General features: G+C 45.1%; 1 protein-coding gene across 6 annotated transcripts in view; it reads left to right on the top strand.

Annotated features, from left to right (window-relative positions):
* Positions 1 to 22,414, top strand: part of LOC139232464 (serine/threonine-protein kinase Nek6-like) — a 337,407-nt gene that overhangs the window by 51,626 nt on the left and 263,367 nt on the right. Inside the window, exon 1 of one of the 6 annotated variants that reach the window (XM_070862684.1) lies at positions 8,295 to 8,613. The exons of the other annotated variants lie outside the window; for them this stretch is intronic. The gene's annotated coding sequence lies outside the window, so the exon portion shown is untranslated. Of the gene's footprint in view, positions 1 to 8,294; positions 8,614 to 22,414 lie in introns of those variants that run through there. 6 annotated transcript variants of the gene reach the window in all.

Genomic DNA, 22,414 nt, shown 5'->3' with positions numbered 1-22,414 from the left:
GTATGAGAAATTAGACACAAGACAAGAGTTTTATTGACAATGACAGATCCAAAATCCCTAACCACTCTTCGAGCAGTACACCAACAATGTTACAAAAAATCATGTACACACCGCAGGTGATCAGTCCAGCGTTGATTGCAGATCTTCCTTCCCGAAATGACTGGTCGGGTCACCTCCTTGCCTGACTGCAGCAGGCCCTCTCAAATCGAGTGGACTGGCCAGATCCCTCCTTCCAACTGCAGTAACGATATCCTTCGACCACCGTCTTTTATACAGTTTTTCGTGGCTTTCTCAGTCAATCAATCATTCAGAGATTGTGAGAGGTGTTCATTTAATGTTTGACTTAAGTTGCTTGAACTGTCAAACTTTAGCTGCCTTTATCAAAGCCGAAATTGTTGATTCACTCATAAAAGTTTGCGGAAGTGAGCAGAAAACCATTCAGTCATATTTGACGTGTTACCTTGCGTCCTGATTTTCAGAATTTCCCAGGTTTGACTCCCCTCTTTAGCCACCAAAAAAGTCGTTTTACGACCCTGTTCCTCTGTGTCACAATCACAAAGTCTGTAAAATCTAAGGGGGTTTGTTTATCCCTGTTTTCTTATGACCACCCCTTGCAGTCACAGCCATTGTTCAGTCCAGGACTCTTGCCGCTCCTACGCCCCTCCTGCTGTCTCTGCCCGCACTGCAATCAACGACCTGGCTTCGTAGCCGGCGCCCTCCTGCAGCAGCACGCGCTGCTCCCTGCAGTGACCAGGGCCCAGGAGAGGCGAGGGCCCAGGGGCAGCACGGGCCCAGGGTCAGCACGGGCCCAGCCCACACTGCGATATATGTGCGCGCTCGGTCTGTGCAGCAGAGCAGGTCTCCAGTTAATCTTGGGTAATCCTTGCCACTGGACCAAGACCTAGCTCTGTCAAGCCCGTGTGGTGGCTGGTGGGCAACGATCACCACACATTAAAAAGATCCACGCACAGGCATCTTCCACCCTTCAGGATGTAGTTCGGGATCTGGAATATTAGGTCCTTCATTGAAACACGTGTGAACTTATCCCTTTTTGGCGTGGAAGCAAGTCATCCTGCTTTGTACAGGGCCTTGGTGAGGCCACACCTGGAGTATTGTGTACAGTTTTGGTCTCCTAACTTGAGGAAGGACATTCTTGCTATTGAGGGAGTGCAGCGAAGATTCACCAGACTGATTCCCGGGATGGCGGGACTGACCTATCAAGAAAGACTGGATCAACTGGGCTTGTATTCACTGGAGTTCAGAAGAATGAGAGGGGACCTCATGGAAACGTTTAAAATTCTGACGGGTTTAGACAGGTTAGATGCAGGAAGAATGTTCCCAATGTTGGGGAAGTCCAGAACCAGGGGTCACAGTCTGAGGATAAGGGGTAAGCCATTTAGGACCGAGATGAGGAGAAACTTCTTCACCCAGAGAGTGGTGAACCTGTGGAATTCTCTACCACAGAAAGTAGTTGAGGCCAATTCACTAAATATATTCAAAAGGGAGTTAGATGAAATCCTTACTACTCGGGGGATCAAGGGTTATGGCGAGAAAGCAGGAATGGGGTACTGAAGTTTCATGTTCAGCCATGAACTCATTGAATGGCGGTGCAGGCTAGAAGGGCTGAATGGCCTGCTCCTGCACCTATTTTCTATGTTTCTATGTTTGAGGGACCGCCTATGATGATGATCAGTCTAGGCCTTTGAACTTATAAAGCAATTTACAAGCTTCCAAAAGCTTTGTTTACAAGTTTTTGCACCTGCTCGACAAATGCCTGCCACCTTTATTTCATTTTGAAAAACCAGAACAATTTTTATTATATATACCAAAATTAAGAATTAAGGGTCTGTATATTTTTACAATGTACTAATTACCCATTCACCCTAATTGTGCTGACCACAGGCTGAAAATTTCACACCGTCTTTTGTAGTGGTGTTCTAATTTATGGAACTTAGAAACTTCTCTCTCTGAGATAGAGGAGAGATTTTCCGGCTACATAAATATTCAGACTTTGAACAGTATATTGGTTAGTATCCAATCAATCCTTTCACAGTTAGGTAGTCATTATAGGACTATGCATATTTCTGTTTCTTATTGCTTTCCCTTCAATAGGCATGCTTTGTGAATTAGAGATATTCACGGCTGCTTAAGATTTTATCATTTTAATGGCTGCAGTCGGCACCATTTCCATTTCTGTGCAGAATATACATCATTATACTTTATAGGTTGCCAAACTGTCAGGTTTATGTTGCTGCTTACATGTGTTCTGTGTGCGCAATTCTTCAGCTCGATGGGCTTCAACATGTTTTACTTTCTCAGCTTACTACTACCGGAGGGAGGAATTTTAATGTGAAATATGTATTTGTGTTTTTTACCTGTTTCTCCTTGCTTTACACTTGTCTGACTAATTGCATTGGAAAGACAAACATGATGGTTAAAAATAACATTTGCATTTCCATAATGCCTTATCATGTCATCTAAACAGAACTTCCATTCTACCGTTGAAATGTGTCTTTAATGGAGAAATATCATGGAAACATAGAGGGGGGCGAAATTGCCCGTGCCCCAATTGGGGGCGGTAACCTTCTTTGGGCGGGACTTTTAGCGTCCAGCGTGGAAGTCCCGCCCCCGATGCCGAATTGGGCCGACCTCCACTCAAAGGAAGTGGAACACTGTCTCCAGCACTCCGCTTCATTTGGGAGCAGGTCCCAGGGCGGTGAGTGCAGCATTATGTCAATGCTCCATGTTGTGCTGACACGTTACAACGCTCCTCCCCTTGGATTAAAGGGGAGGGCCGCTGCACACTCCCAACAGCCCTTTGGTGGCCACCACTGGGCTACCGGGGCAGCATGAGACCAGGCCAGTGGCCTGGCACCCAAGACAGGGTGCCACAGCGAGCACGAAGGCAGCCCAGATCATTCTAGGGCCGCCATGGTCGAGCCGACACAAGGGTCGGCCGACAAACAAAGATGGCGGCCCAGAGCGCTGCTGGCCTCCACTTGAAACAGCGGCCCGAGAATCGCGACCAGCAAAGCTGGCGTTGGCATCCATCCGTGCCAGTCTCGCGGCCCGCGGGGCAATTTCTCCCGCGGGGCGTTAATGTGTCAGCGCGGGGCGATGAGGGTTCGCCGTGCACGGTGATGACATCATCGCCGTTTGGGCGCCGGCCCGGGGCACTAACTGCAGGGCGCGTCACTGCCGGATCATCGCCTCTGATACCTCCCAGGAGGCAGTAGCTCCCCCCTCCCCTGAGCGAAAATTGCCTTGCCGGAGGCGCTAATGGGGCTATAAAAAGGGGCAATTTCACCCCCAGAATCTTACAGCACAGAAGGAGGACATTCAGTCCATCATGCCTCTCCAGGCTCTTTGAAAGAGCTATCCAGTTAGTCCCACTTCCCTGGCCAAGACAGCAGGTGAACTCTTTGTTTTTCTTCAAGAGGGCCATCTTAAACTTCCCCATGAACAGTTAAACTATCTTAATTGAATGTCTAGTCTAAAGTACAGCCTCCACAAGCAATGCTTCCTACATTACAAGTGACTACACTTCAAAAGTACTTCACTGGCTGTAAAGTGCTTTGGGACGTTCTTGGGTCATGAAAGGTGCAAGTCTTTCTTTCTTCCACATTCCCATTGGGGAGGGGGTGGGCGGGGGGGGCTTGAATCCACAATGGCTTGATCCAGAGATTTAAGTGTTCCCAATTAAGCCATGCTGACACATGAGAGATGCACTTTGTGAATTTTAGCACTCGCGTGCAAAGGTCCATGGCTGTCGTAGCTTCTGTTGTATAGAACTGAAACTCCTTACTGTAAGTTCAGTGGACCAGCTTCCACAATCAATAAGGTGGCGGACTGTACATCAAACAGAGCAATCTCCAAATAGCAGACGACGTGAGTTGTAAAATCGCTGAGGGAAACCGGATGGATGCAATGTCCTCCGTTTAGTGATTCCCTCTTAAAAGAGCAAAGAAAAACACGTTAGATAGTGCCTTTCTCGATCTCGGGATATGCCAAAGCACTTCACAGCCAATAAAGTTGTTGTGAAGTGTAGTCACTGTTGTAACGTAGAGAGTTAGAGAATTGTGCATAGTGATTGCAACTTTGCAGTGTTGTAGCTAATCCTATTTCAAGTAACTGAATGTCAGATCATATGATACAGGTTGAAACTATAGCACCCCACAATTTGAAATGTAATCTACAATGCTCCCTAGAAAAAAATGAGTAATCAATACCCAAGTCTCTTTAATTACTGCAATGTACGCTGAAACTTGCTGTATTGATTTACTTTGATCAGTGTCAATCCAATGTTTAGGCATGGTTAGGCTGAACGGTTGCTCTCAGATAGCCTGACAAGGAGGAATCGTTCCCGAATGCTTCAGTTTATGCAAATACCTTTCATGATCTGCAGTTATAAAAAGTTTCAGCCTCAGAATGGCTTAGAAATATAGAAACATAGAAAATAGGTGCAGGAGTAGGCCATTCGGCCCTTCGAGCCTGCACCACCATTCAATATGATCATGGCTGATCATTCCCTCAGTACCCCTTTCCTGCTTTCGCTCCATACCCTTGATCCCTTTGGCTGTAAGGGCCATATCTAACTCCCTTTTGAATATATCTAACGAACTAGCCTCAACAACTTTCTGCGGTAGAGAATTCCACAGGTTCACATGTCTCTGAGTGAAGAAGTTTCTCCTCATCTCAGTCCTAAATGGCTTACCCCTTATCCTTAGATTGTGACCCCTGGTTCTGGACTTCCTCAGCATCGGGAACATTCTTCCTGCCTCTAACCTGTCCAATCCCGTCAGAATTTTCTATGTTTCTATGAGATCCCCTCTCATTCTTCTAAACTCCAGTGAATACAAGCCCAGTCGATCCAGTCTCTCCTCATATGTCAGTCCTGCCATCCCAGGAATCAGTCTGGTGAACCTTCCTTGCACTCCCCTTCAGCTGTATTCCATGGGGCTTTCCAGTAATCACTTTATCTGCATTCTCAACAATCTATGATTGTTCTCTCCTGCAGCATCATGGGTAGCCTCTTCTTTACTGAACAGGTCCAAACTGGCTCTATGGTTTTACGTGAAAATAATGGAAATTCCTGAAATTCTTGGCCCAAAGAGCTTAAAAATACACTTTACAGCTATACTTCATCCACAGGGAATGTGACCACCTTTTGACAATCTAATTACAGTGGAAAGTGTCAGTTAGTATGTTTTTAACATGATATAAGAAATTAATAGCATCCAGTTCAACAATGTCAACAGCAATCTAGCAGTAGGATCATCCTTTCGAGTCATCTTACTCTTTCTCCATTTTATATCATATTTTCTTCCCCTCTCCTTTAGGTCTGTTTTACAATGTACATTGTCTGACAGAGAGGGTAGACAGATGACCTATTTCCTAAATTCATACCGTTTTTTAACGAGCCACTAAAGGGGATGCGTTGCTGTGATTATAAACCCATTTTTGGATGCATTGACAGACGTAGAATTGATGTGAGTTGACTTTGCCCCTTTTCCCATGGTCTCACGCCTCAATGCCTCCCTGTTGATGGAAGACTGCAAAAAAGAACCAATATTAACCCTCTCCTTGTCAAATGGCCTTAAAGCTCTAGCATGCTACACCACACAAAGATGCCTCTCTGTGTGCAGTGTAACTCCTGATGGTTCAGTGTGCAGGTGCACTGTGTGTATAGTTTGGAGTATTACTGAGGCATACAAACCAGAGAGGGTCTTGGTTTGATTCCTGATCTATGCTGGGTTAAGTTATCGCAGGTGAGAGACAGGGTGATGGGGCAGTACAATTGGACCCTGTTTCGGAGGGAGAAAAAAATCAATCAGGTTACCTGCTCTTGATCGCTATCCAATTTGGCTACATAACAATAGTCACTGCATTTAAAATCAACTCATTGTTTGAAATGATTTGACAAGTTTCATCATGATAAAGTCCCAAATGTGTTATTATAAATTAACCAGTGACCATTTCTGGAAAGGGTGCGTACGTAGATATAAGATGAATACAGGATTTGGCTTGGCTGGATGTCCCCTTTGTTGAATAGCCAGCCCACACATACTGTCTTAAGTTCACACATGAAGACTGCCACTTCAGTGAGATACCAAAAGGTGGCCAGTGCCCACGGAACCATGTGCCAGCTTGAGTCAGCCAGTGCCTTTAGAAGAAGAGAATAAAACATTTGAGAAAAAAGTTTAAACAGTGTTAATAATATTAGAACAGATGGAATCCACTCATGTACTTTCAAAATGTTAGGGTACATAACCCATAAAAAGATTCCAGCCGAACATTTTATTTCAAGAGCACCATTGACTCTGAGATACATATGTAGGTATATTTCAGCCTGATCTCAAGCAAACCTGGCTCGTTTAATTGAGTTGGCTTCAGATTACATGTAAAATAATAGACTACTCTGTTCAGAAGGTTGTGGGTTCACGTCCCACTCCAGAGACTTGAGCACAACAATCTAGGCTGACACTCCAGTGCAGGGCTGAGGGAGTGCTGCACTGTCGGAGGTGCCGTCTTTCCGATGAGACGTTAAACCGAGGCCCTGTCTGCTCTCAGGTGGACGTAAAAGATCCCATGGCACTATTTCGAAGAAGAGCAGGGGAGTTATCCCTGGTGTCCTGGCCAATATTTATCCCTCAATCAACATAACAAAAACAGATTATCTGGTCATTATCACATTACTGTTTGTGGGAGCTTGCTGTGCGCAAGTAGATGCCGCGTTTCCCACATTACAGCAGTGACCACACTCCAAAAGTACTACCTAATCTGAGGAAGGACGTTCTTACTATTGAAGGAGTGCAGTGAAGGTTCACCAGACTACTTCCAGGGATGGCTGGACTGTCATATGAGGAGAGACTGGATCAACTGGAGTTTAGAAGGATGAGAGGGGATCTCATAGAAACGTATAACGGGACTGGACAGGTTAGATGCGGGAAGAATGTTCCCGATGTTGGGGAAGTCCAGAACCAGGGGACATAGTCTTCGGATAAGGGGTTGGCCATTTAGGACTGAGATGAGGAGAAACTTCTTCACTCAGAGAGTTGTTAACCTGTGGAAATCCCTGTCGCAGAGAGTTGTTAATGCTAGTTCATTGGATATATTCAAGAGGGAGTTAGATATGGCCCTTACGGCTAAGGGGATCAAGGGGTATGGAGAGAAAGCAGGAAAGGGGTACTGAGGGAATGATCAGCCATGATCTTATTGAATGGCGGTACAGGCTCGAAGGGCCAAATAGCCTACTCCTGCACCTATTTTCAATGTTTCTATGTTACTTCATTGGCTGTAAAGTTCTTTGAGACGTCCGGTGGTTGTGAAAGGCGCTATATAAATACAAGTCCTTCTTTCTTATTTCTATCAAGAAATCTGAACCCAAGCCTGGAGTTTAGCCAAGTTCCCACTTGCATTGTTGACTTCACTGCACTCAGTGACAGAGCTGTGCTGTTGAGTGTAAAAGTCTGGGACAAGATCAGATTGATTCAAATCAAGAATCTGCACCACAGCTGGTTCATACATCCACTCCCTCCATGATAAATGTGTATGACAGTCATATAATGGTAGACAATGTTTATCAGCAAATATCTGCATGTTTAAGTTTAGGTTAAATGTGTTGGATTGATATACATGTAGATATTGCGAATAGCTAGCGATCTCTAATATGACATTATATCATCACTGTCATTAAGATGAGTTGCGAACGGCCCTTTGATTTTCATTTGTATCTTTGCTCACTTCTAAAAGCATGGCGACAGTATCAATTTTCTCGCAAAGCTCCATGTTCTACAAAGTCACACTGATCGGCCATTCAAAACTGTGCTGGAAGTTGCAGTCGAAGCCTCGCTGCATGAGAATCCAGATGGTTCAAGGGAGCAGCTCGGGCTGAGAGACACAGCGGCACGTCTCAGACATCTGGGCCGTGAAAGCTGAGAAACTCTGTAACTGTGCTCATGACAGATTGAAAGGAACTGTGCATTCCAGCGAAAATTCAGCAGCATTCTGGGACGGAGGGAACGAGAATGGCAAAAGCGAGAGCTCATAATTGTTACAGTCACAAACTGGTCAATCTGGCTTCAATTAAAAAAAAAACACGGGCCAGCCGAGCACGTGATTCAAAAATAAAAAAAAGAAACGCTTCAGCATTCTTTAGCAATACAAGGTTTCATTTATCAGCTCTTTGACTGGAAGTTGCATGCTCCCCCCCCAGCCCCCCCTCCGCCCCAACTCCTGAAAGTCCACCCCTTCCCACAGTATGGCAAACATCTGGTTCCAAAAAGGCTGCCTTTTCAATTTACCTTCTGCCCTCCCCGTGCAGTGTTTGCCTAAGGCCAAAAGGCCAGGATTAAGGAAAAGGGGAAGGCTGCAGTCATTTTTCATGCAAAATCAATCTCCCCTCCCCTTCCAAAAAAAAAGTCTAACGTTCCTTCTGGGAGGCCTGCGTGGCGTGTAAGTTGAAACAGGCTTAGAAAGCGAGTGGATTTTCATGGAGTGCAGACACAAGTTGCTTAACAAGGACGAACCCTTCCAGAATGCTTTAGTTTGTTTAATCGGGTTTCCATAATCTGCAGTGCAGTTTCTCTGCCAATACACAAGCTACAGGTCCTGGTAGGTCTACTCTTTTCTTCCTGATGTTTAATTATTAGCTTTTATAGTTAACGAGAGTGTAACATGTGCTTTAACCTGCAGCTAGCTCTGCATAAGATCTTTAACTTAAGCTTAGCTCATCTATTGACTCGTCTTAACTGTTTTTATATATATAATATCATATATTATATATATATATATATAAATGTTAAAATTCCATGGCGAGTAGCATTCCTCTTTTATCACTGCGAGACTGGAATTCCAGCACTTCTGGTCTGATGTAAATAAATCACTGCAGTTTCCTTCTGCCATTGAGTCACAAGCAGGGGAATTTTAAATGTTAGAAACAGACCCTCGTATTGTGGGCTTTTTCAAAGTAACTCTACAAAAAGTTATGCTGCAAACTTTAGGTTTGGATCATTATACATTTTGTTTATCAGTTATGATTTCAAAGTGAGATTTATTTTGCACTATGCTAAAGGAGTGCTTTTTCACATTGTTTCCTATCCCCCCAAACCCTCTCCATCCTTCTCTTCCTAAAGGTGGTGGCTCATCTTGGGGTGCAGTTGCACGGGGCTCAGTGGCTCATCCAAGTGGACATTCTTCGTGCCTTAGCCTGGCGAGTGAGTGTTGACGGGTTATCCAAATGTAGGGGGCCTTCAGGGCCAATTGCAATGCCTCCAAGGTTTTACATCCATCCAGCTTCCTTAACGTGGCACCAGGAAGGACTTTTCAGTTGGGGCATTAACCTGTCATCATAGCCAGTCCCTCGGAATCGAGGAAGACTTGCTTCCACGACTAAAGTGAGTTCTTTGGTGGCTGAACAGTCCAACATGAGAGCCACAGACCCTGTCACCGGTGGGACAGACATTCGTCGGGGGAAGGGGGTGGTGGGACTGGTTTGCCACACGTTCTTTCCGCTGCCTGCGCCTGATCTCTTTACGCTCGCAGCGTTGAGCTTCGAGGAGCTCAACATCCTCCCGGATGCACTTTCTCCACTTAGGGCGGTCTTCATCCAGGGTCTCCCAGGTGTCAGTGGTGATGTCGCACTTCACCAGGGAATTAACCTGTATCATACTTAACAAGATGCCCGTCGGAGGTTTTGTTTGTTGGAATGTGGGAGAGCTCCTGAGATTGGTGACTGGTGGTTTTATGACTTGAAAGTAATATAAAGGCATCTGATGAGCAACTACATTTAAAGTCAGAGGGGAAAAATCTACAGCAAAACACTTTGAAAAGCTGAAGCAGTAACAGGTTCAGCTGGGCAGATGAGCAAAGGTGTTCTTTTAAAGCAAAGTCTTGAGGGACACAAGGGAATCAAGCTACTGTTAAGTATCCAAGTGAAAATATTTGTTTCTGCAGAAAGTGTCTTCAACTATATTATGGATAATTGAAATTTGGGGTTTTGGGTCTTAAAAAATTGGATTATTGTTTTACCCCTATAGATGAATTCTAACATAAGAAAGAAAGATTTGAATTATATAGCACCTTTCACAACCCCAGGACTTGTCAAAGTGCTTTACAGCCAATGAAGTACTTTTTGGAGTGTAGTCACTGTTGTAATGTAGGAAACGCAGCAGCCAGTTTGCACACAAGCAAGCTCCCACAAACAGCAATGTGATAATGATCAGATAATGTTTTTTTATTATGTTAATTGAGGGATAAATATTGGCCAGGACACTGGGGATAACTCCCCTGCTCATCTTCAAAATAGTGCCGTGGGATCTTTTACGTCCACCTGAGAGAGCAGACGGGGCCTCGGTGTAACGTCATATCCGAAAGATAAGTCCTGTTCTAAACCAAATCTCTAATTTGCGCCGACTTTCAGTTGTCACACGGACTATTAGGAATGTAGTCTGATTTATTTCTTGCCCTCAGGGACTCTCTTTCTGGTGCAACAACTTGGCTGTCCCTACAAGGCTCCCGCTACAGGAGTTACCAGAAATGCTGTGGGAGATTTAACTGATAAAGAAACAAGGGTTAAGTGAAAAATTGAGCAGAACAGTTTAAATCATGATCAAATGGAAGTGCACTTATTTGTTTTGCACAAGCACCCAAGCAAAATTTCCGTACACTCCGATGTCCGCCATGAGTACACTCACAAATGATAAAATAATGCAATCAGAACAATGTGTAATATGCACACGCACCCACCCTCACTTGAAAACTCTCCGTTATAAGGGCTATTCTGCCACCTTCTTGTGAAAAGCTGTTTAGTTTGCGATGTGTTGCAAGCTTTGATAGTAGATCTGTGCACAGGTCCAACAGGAAGCATTGGTTGCATTAGATCTAGTCACGCACGTGGCATCAATTCTGTTCCGTAACAGAGGAATGTCAGGTGGCGACTGTTGTTCTGGTTTGAATTATTTTTATTTTACAATGAGGACCATTGTACGGGTATGATCCGAAACATCCATTCTCGTTCTGTGTCATAAAATTCTAACACTGCTGGCAGTGACTGTGCGGGATAATACTATCTGTGTTCTCAGTTTACTGGTCCGTGACATTTTCATGTTGCATGTTATTCTATGTCACTGGAACGCACGTCACAACACATGACGTGGCCGACTCACAGGGGTCACACTGTTGTCTGAGAGTGCCATTTACGTCTGATGACAGATATACCAGAATTGTAATGTGAGATAATGGGAAGAATTATTGTGAAGATTTTTTTTTTGTTCTCAAATGTCATCTGGCAGCATTGTTGCCTCTGAGTCCGGAGGTTGGGAGTTCGAGCTTCACTCCAAAAATTGAACATATAATTTGGCTGACACTTCAGTGTAGTCCTGAAGGAACACTTCATTGATGTAGCATCCATGCCTTGGATGAGATGTTAAATTAAGTTCCTGTGTCTCAGTTGGGTGGATATCAAAGACCCTATGGCACTATTTGAAGAAGAGTAGGGAATACTCCTGGTGGATTGGCCAACATTTCTCCCTCATTTATAAAATTTAAGGTGAAAAAAATGGCTAAAGCCAGCTCCGATCACATCATAGATGCAACACGGTTAATCTTTGATCTTTAAAAATGTGTCAGTACACAAAGGGCCATTGCCAGATAATTAAAGCCATTGATGGCCCCAGCTCTTTCAAAGAGCCATCACAAGAACGATGGGCTGTGTGACCTTCTGCGCTGTAACTTTGCAGGATTCTAACCTGATTGAAGCCATCTGTCTGTGGCGCAGTAAAGGTTAACAGCTTTGTGTTGTTAAACAAGCGCTATATGTTTTTCCAAACCTCATAGAGTGCACAAAAGTAAAGAGCGCAATAAAATAAACCACTTATGTGTATCCACGAGTGTTTGGACTGCAATATTGTATGGGTGTATGCAGGTGAATGGGTTTAACATGTTAAATATTGCATTTGATTACCGGAACTAACCTGTAAAGTTTAATGATTAGTAAATAATCAATTTGTAATCAAACTAAAATGACAATTGAATGATTAAATGGTTTATGATTTTAAACGGCCATGAAAATGAATGAAGGAAGCTGTTTTCTCCCTCTCTCGGATTGGGCCTCTTTTTCAGGGTGCTGCAGTGCATGGACGTAATCTCTCAGAACAAACAAAAATCTGACTGTTTACCGGTGCCTGTAAAGTTGCTGAACACAGCATAAGAACAGAGGAAAGGGTAAATATATTGGGTCCCAACAATTAATCAAACAAAAATTAATTCTACCCAATAATAAATCAATGACAGAAAAATTAATCATAACCACTGCACCCCTATTATTCATTGGTACATACATGCCAGGTTTGCTTCAGTACATTCTTATGGAAATTTAACCCAATATGTTTGGCTCCATGTGCAATGCATTGAAGTGCTGTTCATAAGAGGAACTAGAGGGGCAAACCCATGCTGTGGCTATTCTACTTGGAATCCAATGCTCTGTAACGACCCGCACACATTCCAGTCGTTTCTGGAAATGATCTGCCCGCTTTCACTTCATGTGTAATTACTTCTGCTTTCAGCGCAGACACATTACGACTGCTGCAACTTCCTGCGCCAGATTGTCCTTTTTAACCTTTGCTCTTCTGATATCGTGCAGGATTGATTTAGGTCCACGTGTCCAGCCCCGGTTTTCAGCTGGACATCAAGCTGAGCTGCCTCGGCAAACTGCCTTCCCTTCTGGTTATACGGTGATCTTGAACCTCATCAATGGAGCTTGCCCGACTGATCTCATTACGTTTATACATTAATTATTTTTGTCATAAACACAATCCAGATGGGACTCACATATTATTTAACTCATCTGTGGAAAAGCAGTTCAGTGTTACTAGTATTTCAGTAAAGTGTGTCAACCTATTGTATTATATCTATCTGATCTGTGAAAAACACCCAGCACGGTAATTCTAGATGTTGCCCTTCCAAACTTGGGTTGTGTCTGAACAGGGTATTTTGAACGGTGCTAACATGAGGGTGAAGTATTGGCGAAGTAAAACTCTACAGGTCGGGAAGTCTGAGAGCTGGAGCGATGGGCCCTGGAACATTGTGGCCCCCCGACCTGTGAGAGAACACCTCCACAAGTCGGGAAGTCTAAGAGCTGGAGCAAACCATTACAACATCCAGCGCGAGCTGCTCCAAGTGTGCGACGGCTTCGAGGTGGGCGACTGGGTGACGTCATCAGGACCCAGGTTGCCGTTTGGAGCATCGGCGGGGCCCTGGTAAAGCAGCGGAGCGGGAAGGGATCGTGGCTGAGATTCGGCGGGTGATCGTGGCGGAGGTTCGGCGAATGTTTGGTGCGGAGGTGTGGTGGGAGACGGTGGTGAAGGCGCGGCGAGTGTTTTGTGGCGGAGGAGCGGCGAGAGATCGTGGCGGAGGTGCGGCACATGAGGGTACGGGGCCCAGAAGAGCCGAGGGCACAGGGGCAGTACGGATCAGCCCACACTGCGATATGTGTGCGCACTAGGTCTGTGCAGCAGGGCAGGTCTCCAGTCATCCTGGTTAACCCTTGCCACTGGATAAAGACCGAGCTCTGTCAAGCCCGTGTGGTGGCTGATGTACAAAGGTCACCACATGTTAAAAAAATCCACGCACAGGCATCTTCCACCCCCTCAACTGGAGTTCAGGACTGGAATATCGGGTCCTCCATTGAAACATCTGTGAACTGATGTGGAAGCAAGTCATTCTCGTTCGAGGGACCACCTATGATGATGATGATGAAGTATTGATGTTACAGGTCTAATACTGCTGATGGCAGTGGTGAAAATAATTTGAGGTGACGGATTAAGAGTATCATTAATGCACATTGGCTTAAGTACAAGATTTTAACATCTCCATACACTCCAAAACAACATTGGAATCTTCAACATCTTCCCATAGGGGAAGCTGGATAAACACATGAGCGGGAAAGAAATGGAAGGATATGGTGATGGGGTTAGATGAAGAGGGGTGGGAGGAGGCTCGTGTGGAGCACAAACACCAGTTGGGCCGAATGACCTGTTTCTGTGCTGCACATTCTATGGTACCGTCCAAATCACATTATAGCTACTGCAACATGAAATTAACCCTGGGATTTTATTTAACTTTTTGACTCCATATTTGACAGGGTTCTGTGAAACTGTCCCCTCACAGCACTGTGGTAGGCCTCTTGATTCAGGGATTGACTCAGAGCTGGAATATTTGTCGATTACATAACGAGGAAAGGAAATGGTTCCAGAAACCTGAGTTCAGGTTCATTGCAAAGTAGAGACTTTTCTGCCTTTAATGCTTTCAGTGCTGTGTAAGCATCTATGTGCTATGTTTAACCTAATTTCTTTGCAATTTCCTTCACTTGCTTACATATGACCACAAATATAGTAATAAACCCATTTACTATTTGCAATGAAATCAGATAATGCTGGAAATGTACAGCAGATTGATCTTCCTGTGAAAGAGAAGGTTAGTTAACATTTCATCTCTGGTGAGGGGACCCACTCCAAGCATTAACCTCGCTTTCAAATGCTAATTGATGTGCTGTGCACTCCTGGCATTTCTGTTTCTGTTTCAGATATATCCAGTAATGGCATTTCTCTTTTGATCTTGTACAATATTTAATCCCTACCAATGTAAATGGATACCAAACACTAACATGACATCAACTTTACACAAAATGTGAATACATTTTCCTTCTGAAAAGGTCTTTGGCATAAATATTTTAGTATTGAATTCAGTTAGTGGAAGAGTGTATGCGAAGATTAGTTGTTTTAATTTGAATAAATTATTCTTGCTCAATCTTGATTTTTCATCCTCTCACATATATTCTATAGCTGGCAGAGCCGATAGATGCACCTCAGACTCTCCTGTGGTTGTCACTTCTAATGTTGGCCCATGTTCGGAGGAGAGGCGATGTGTCTGCACCAAGGTATGTGAACATAAGAAATAGGAGCAGGAGAAGGCCATAAGGCCCCTCGAGTCTGCTCCGACCATGGACTCAGCTCCACTTCCCTGCCTGCTCTCCATAACCCCTTATTCCCTTATCAGTTCCTATTTTTAAAAATAGTCATTCTCGGGCTGTGGGCGTCGCTCGCAAGACCAGCACTTATTGCCCATCCCTAATTGCTCCTGAGAAGGTGGCACCTTCTTGAACCGCTGCAGTCCGTGTGGTGAAGGTGCTCTCACAGTGCTGTTAGGTAGGGAGTTCTAGCATTTTGACCCCGTGGCAATGAGGGAACAACGATATATGTTCACGTCAGGTTTGGTGTGTGACTTGGAGGTGATGGTCTTCCCATGCACCCTCACCCTTCTAGGTGCCCGAGGTCACGGGTTTGAGAGTGTTGTCGAAGAAGCCCCTTGGTGACTTGTTGCAGTGTATGCTGTGGATAGTACACACTGCAGTCCTGGTATGCCGGTGGTGGAGGGAGTAGTTGTTTAAGATGGTGGATGGTCTGCCAATCAAGCGGGCTGCTTTGTCCTGGATGGTGCCGAGCTTATTGAGTGTTGTTGGAGCTGCATCCATCTGGGCAATTGGAGAGTATTCCACTGCACTCCTGACTTGTGCCTTGTAAATGGTGAAGAGGCTTTGGGGTGTCAGGAGGAATGGCCCTCTGGTGGGAGTCTAGCCAGCCTCTGACCTGCTCTGGTAGCCATGGGATTTATATGGCAAGTCCATTTGAGCTAACTGCACCACCTACTCACTGTGTCCACCATTGTACAGTTCTATTGAGAACTTAATTGGAGTCATCATCCTGGACATTAAGAGGATTTGAGTGCCTGTGACCACTGAGACGTCAGTGTGTGGTCACAGTAGTGGAAATTCACCATCATTTAGCTGCTGTAGTACCCAACTGCTGGCAAAACTGGGCCAGTTGTTTTTCTCTTACCACTATGACACTTCTGTAAGGAAGGCTGGTGGTCGGAGAACAGACGAAAAGGGCAAGGGCGGCACGAGAAGGAAACAAAATATCTTGTGGCAAATAATTCTTTATTCAGTGGCCAATCTCACGGCCTGGCGAGATGGTAATTCACTGTTGTGCACAGAGGCTTTGTTGCAATAAATGGCTGACCTTTGATTCAACTGGCTATTGGATGCTATTATTTTATTTTTCAGAAGCTTTCAGAATCACACAGGAGGCTCTGTCATTGGGCTTCTATTGCGAGCCCAAAAGGAACAACCTTATAAAAGAGACAGAGCTGGAAAGGCTGAGCAAGTCAGTCAGTATCTGAAAGCGAAAGGAGGGTCAGGTCAAATGTCTAAATATTAGTCTGCCTTTCTCTTTCAGATGCTCACTGGCCTGCCGTGCAATCCCCGCATTTTTGGGGTTTATTTGAGAGTTTTGGCAGTTTACAGATGTTTTTAATCTACAATTTATGAAGAGAATCTGCCATCTGAATGAAACAGTGGAGTAAAACATCCCGCTGACCACACAAAAGTATTTGGATCCGACAGCACAGCTGCGTAAAGTTTAATTTTTTTTAAATGCGACAATAATCCACAGTACCACATCTAGCCTGGGTTACAAACTTAGCGGCAATGACCCATTAACTAAACAAAACCTTATAATTCCTGCTGTGCTTTGACTCATTTTATGGCTGACTAATCCTGAAGCCCGAGTGAGTCACCAGTCTTTTGTGGAGAGGAAAGGTTACTCCTCACTGACTAGAGATATATGAGAGGATTGACCTCCTATTTTAAAACCTAAATTCGATACCATACTTGATGTGCATTCATCACGTACTCTCCATTTGCCTGTAGTCAACTGGGCCAACGAACTTAATGCTTTACTTTTGGAGGTGGGGGAAGGGGGTTGGGAGGGGCGGGAGGGGCGGGGGAAGGGAAGAAGAGTGAAGGAACCCCATTGTGAAGAAATACCATCTTATTGAATGATCTTATTGGCGGTCGTGCTAGGGTTGCCAAACTCTGGTTGGACGTATTCCTGGAGGTTTCATCACATGATCTTTCGCATCCAATCGGCCCTCCCCACACTCCCACCATTGCCCCCCCCCCGCAAAACGTCCATCCTTCTGATGCACCACCTTCCCATACTAAGGGTAAAGTGAACACACTCTTTATTATTCAAATCGATTCTACAATATTTTTTCAACTAATAAATGAAAGTGCTCTAAGAAAATGAAATCAACGTACAATTTGTTTGAATAATTTTGCTCCTGGGCCACTCACAGCAGTGTCCTGGAGAGAAATGTTCAATATCTGGCAGCTCGAGGGTTGGCAACTGTAGACTGTGCCTTCAGACGTCTAGTCCTCAGCTCTAGAATCCCCACTGTAACCCTCTCCACCTCTCGCTCCTCTTTTAAGACACTCCTTAAAACCTACCTCTTTGATCAAGCGTTTTGCTCACCTGCCCTAATGCCTCCTCCTTTGGCTCGATGTCAACTTTGTTGTCAGATTACGTGAAGCACCTTGGGATACTTGACTTTGTTAACGGCGCTGTACAGATGCAAGTTGTTGTTGTAGATCACAGAGTGCCAATGTCCAGGGCTATTCCGAGGGCTCCAGCCCAACGGACCCAGGCCCCTTGGAGAAAGAAAGCAAAATGATGGAAGCTACAGGCAACGGGGCATTAATGCTGAAAACAATATAGCTCACCTATTGTACAATTCATAATTTATAGTATTGACTAAAAGGAAAAAGGCCCAAAGTGCAAGGCAGCATCAAGGTTGAAAAAGGCAAAAGGGAAGATCGGTAAATCAAGTCGCAGTGATTGGCTAATGTTCAACTTGCATTTTAAACGTTTTCAGATTATAGATGGACGGAAAGACTGAGGATGTTAAGGAATTAATCACACAACACAGAACACCCATCCTCCCCACCCCCACACCACCCCCACATCCATAGCGCCCCCCCCCACACCCACCTCACAACACACACCCCCACACTCACCCCTCCCACAACCACCCCACACACACCCCCCCAACGCACCCCCCCAAACCCAACCCCCCCATATCCCCCCAATACCCACCTCACAACACAAACCCACACACTCACCCCTCCCACCACCACCCTACACCCAGCCCCCACAACACACCCCCACACCCACCCCCCCAACGCACCCCCCCAAACCCACCCCCCCCATATCCCCCCCACACCCACCTCACAACACACACCCCCACACTCACCCCCCCCTCCACCACCCTACACCCAGCCCCCCACACCCACCCCACAAATACACACCCCATACCCACCCCACACCCACCCCACACCCACCCTACACCCACCCTACTCCCACCCCACACACACACACCCCATACCCACCCCCCCAATACCTACCCCCCCACACCCACCCCATACCTACCACCACACACACCCCTAACCACCCACCTCACAACAGACCCCCCTCACCCATCCCCCCACACCCACCTCACCAACACCCCCCCTTCACACCCACCCCCCACACCCACCCCAGATACACAACCCTACACCCACCCCACAACATACCCCCCCATACCCACCTCCCCACACCCACCCAACACCCACCCTATAACACACACACCCACACACCCCCACATCCACCCCACGCACCAACTCCACCACCGCCCCCCTCCCCCATCCACAACACACCTGAGGTCACTGGACAATGGTCAGGAGTGGGAACTTTGGCTGATATTTCTCTCCCCAGCCCAGTGACACTCAGGCCTGTTGCAGCATACTTACTACCACCCTCACTGTGATGACAGACTGGGGGTCTACCTACTAAGTCTGGATGGCTCATTTACTCATGGCCTTAATCAACTGAGCCATTCAGTGAGTTTTAGATCATTACTTTAATCAAGTTTGTGTATACCTTTATACTGTTGTGTAAACTCATCTCCATGGATTACCATCAGTCTGATCCACTATCAGTGCCATTGAAGTATTGTTTGTGCTGCATGTGCAGAGTCCGTATTTGCTCAACAGGCCAAGGGTTCATTAAAGGCTTCCCTCTTGCAACAGTCATTGCACTGCAAAGCAATTATGATGTGTTATTATAATAGAAAAAAAAAGTTCAAATCTTAATGACAGTGCTTACAAAATGAGTCATTCCTTTCAGTCAGTGTGTTTGAGCCCAAGGGTGCAGTTATGTAGATATGTCAAAAATACAAGTTCAACGTTGGCCAATTCCAAGGGCAGAGAACCGCTAAAGGGAGGTGCTAGACGGTTCTAGCCCCCAAACCCAATGACAGTAAAAATAACTAAACTGTTTCTGAAAGAGTCTCCTGATGGTAGGCGATGACCAAGTCCTCAGAAAGCATCTAAGGAATGTATTTTATTTCTCCTCATGAAATTGCGTACAAGTCTCTCAAACTATTGTGCATGGAGTTAGCTGGTTACGTTTATATAATTATTAATAATTCTTTAAGTTTAAGATGTATAAAAAAAATACTTTTTTTTTTAAAGGCATCCCGCCTGTTAAATCCAAGAGCCAAATATGGAGGATTCCAGGCCTAAAACCTAATGACAATTGAGACATTTTAAATCAATATATATGTATGTTAGCGTGGATCTTTAAACTTCCTGCTATCTCGTAATGGAGAGAAATACATTTGTTTGCAGTGAGAGTTTGATTGATAAAGATCTAATTTTAGCACCGGATCCAATTTCCTGCCTTCATGGACTGCGATGCCAACATAGTATAAACTGGCAGCTGAATAATCAACGTCATTGTTCTAAGCTTGATTCCGAATGTTTGGGCCTGCTTCTCCTATTCAGGCTCTGTGACTGTGACTGTGACTGGTTTTACTCAGTCAACAGCTTTAATTATATTTTTGAATTTTCACAAAGTTGCTTTATTCTTCCATTCTAAACGAATTTCCGGGATGAACATAGGAGCAGGGAGGTCTTACTGCAGTTGTACAGGGCCTTGGTAAGGCCACATCTTGAATATTGTGTACAGTTTTGGTCTCCTAATCTGAGGAAGGACATTCTTGCTATTGAGAGAATGCAGCGAAGGTTTACCAGACTGATTCCCGGGATGGCAGGACTGACATATGAAGAAAGACTGGATCGACTGGGCCTGTATTCACTGGAATTTTGAGGAATGAGAGGGGAACTCATAGAAACATATAAAGTTTTGACAGGATTGGACAGGTTAGATGCAGGAAAAATGTTCCCGATGTTGGGGAAGCCCAGAACCAGGGGTCACAGTCTAAGGATAAGGGGTAAGTCATTTAGGACAGAGATGAGGAGAAACATCTTCACTCAGAGAATTGTGAACCTGTGGAATTCTCTACCACAGAAAGTTGTTGAGGCCAGTCCGTTAGATATATTCAAAAGGGAGTTAGATGTGGCCCTTACGGCTAAAGGGATCAAGGGGTATGGAGGGAAAGCAGGAATGGGGTACTGAAGTTGCATGATCAGCCATGATCATATCGAATGGTGGTGCAGGCTCGAATGGCCTACTCCTGCACCTATTTTCTATGTTTCTATGGTTTCTATGGAGCAAAACCGATTTGGGTAAATGGTGAGGGCAATTTTAATGTAATGAGCAGCGGGAAAAAAAATCCAGAACCTACACAGCGATTGAAACGATAAAGCTCAATCGATGACCAAGGCGGTCCTGACAGCGTTCGAATACCATTGCCATTCACTGGCTGCACCGTGTCTGATTGGCCGCTAGGTTTGCTGCACCACAGTATAGCAGGAAAATGTGGAGTAAGTTATCAACGGTGAGACCGGTTGAGCTAGATGGCAAAAGTTACAGTCTACGTCACCCACAGAATCATAGAAATTTACAGCACGGAAGGAGGTTATTTCGGCCCATCGTGTCCGTGCCGGCTGACCAAGAGCTATTCAGCCTAATCCCACTTTCCAGCTCTTGGTCCGTAGTCCTGTTAGATTACGGCACTTTAAGAGCTAGAAATTCGATTTTCAGCGAAAACGGTATCTTTTCGCCAAAATTACCGTTTTTGCTTTGCTACCGTTGGTAGGCCGGATATTCAGCATTTAATTTGCACAGCGGTAAAAGTCGGCATTGCACGAGGGTTTGCAAAACCGCGAATTTCGGCAACTTTAGTCCGAGGCCGATAGCGCTGCAAGAGAGAACTTGGGATGGGGGTGGGGGGGGGGAAATATCCCCCAAAAAATTGGGAAAAAAAATTTCACAAAACATTCACAAAACCCTTACCTACTAAATCGCTGAAAAATAATTTTAAAATAAAAACTTTAACTTACCTTTTTTGCAGGTCTTCATACTTACCGCTGCTGGCTGGGCTGCACGACAGGTTTTTCCCTGTCGGTATTCTGGGTGCAGAGAGAGACAAATTTCGGGCAAAAACTTTATTTCAGGTCTTGCTCCTCTCCCCAGCGGTACGTGGAAAACGTCGCCACAAAAAGGTGCCCGAAATTCCCGCCGACAGTTTTTTTTCCAAATATGGTGAAATATCGCTAAAACCCCGGTCGCAAAGTCGGTCTTTAAGTGCGCATCCAAGTTGATTTATGAGGAAAGGTTGAGTAGGTTGGGCCTCTACTCATTGGAATTCAGAAGAATGAGAGGTGATCTTATCGAAACGTATAAGATTATGAGGGGGCTTGACAAGGTGGATGCAGAGAGGATGTTTCCACTGATGGGGAGACGAGAACTAGGGGGCATGATCTTAGAATAAGGGGCCGCCCATTTAAAACTGAGATGAGGAGAAATTTCTTCTCTCAGAGGGTTGTGGATCTGTGGAATTCACTGCCTCAGAGAGCTGTGGTAGTTGGGACACTGAATAAATTTAAGACAGAAATAGACAGTTTCTTAAACGTTATGGAGAGTGGGTGGGGAAGTGGAGCTGAATCCATGATCAGATCAGATCAGCCATGATCGTATTAAATGGCGGAGCAGGCTGGAGGGGCTGTATGGCCTGCTCCTGCTCCTGTTTCTTATGTTTTTATGTTCTTATTTTTTAAATGCAGTGAGGCTTTCTGCCTCTACCATCCTTTCAGGCAGTGAGTTCCAGACCCCCACCATCCTCTGGGTAAAGAAACTTCCCCATATATCTCCTATAAACCTCCCCCCAATTACTTTAAATCTATGTCCCCTGGTTGTTGACCTCTCTGCCGAGGGAAACAGGTCCTTCCTATCCATTCTATCCAAGCCCTTCATAATTTTATACACCTCAATCGGGTCCCCCCTCAGCCTCCTCTGTTCCAAAGAAAACAGACTCAGCATCTTCAATCTTTCCTCATAGCCAAAATTCTCCAGTCCAGACAACATTCTTGTAAATCTCCTCTGCACCCTTTCCAGTGCAATCACATCTTTCCTGTAATGTGGTGACCATCTCGGCGTTACAGGAAAATCTGGGATGCTATCTCTGTCCTTTCAACCAGCAAAAGATGGGTGCTTCATTAGAAAAATCCTGCTGAACTTGGTTGCTTTTAGTTTGCCTGAACTTTTCAAGTTGCAGTGTTCATTCCCAAAATTCCTGG

The sequence above is a fragment of the Pristiophorus japonicus genome, chromosome 20, assembly GCF_044704955.1.
Source record: "Pristiophorus japonicus isolate sPriJap1 chromosome 20, sPriJap1.hap1, whole genome shotgun sequence".
NCBI lineage: Eukaryota > Metazoa > Chordata > Chondrichthyes > Pristiophoridae > Pristiophorus > Pristiophorus japonicus.
Note: the sequence above shows the minus strand (reverse complement) of the source record. Positions and strands in the feature narration are given on the sequence as shown.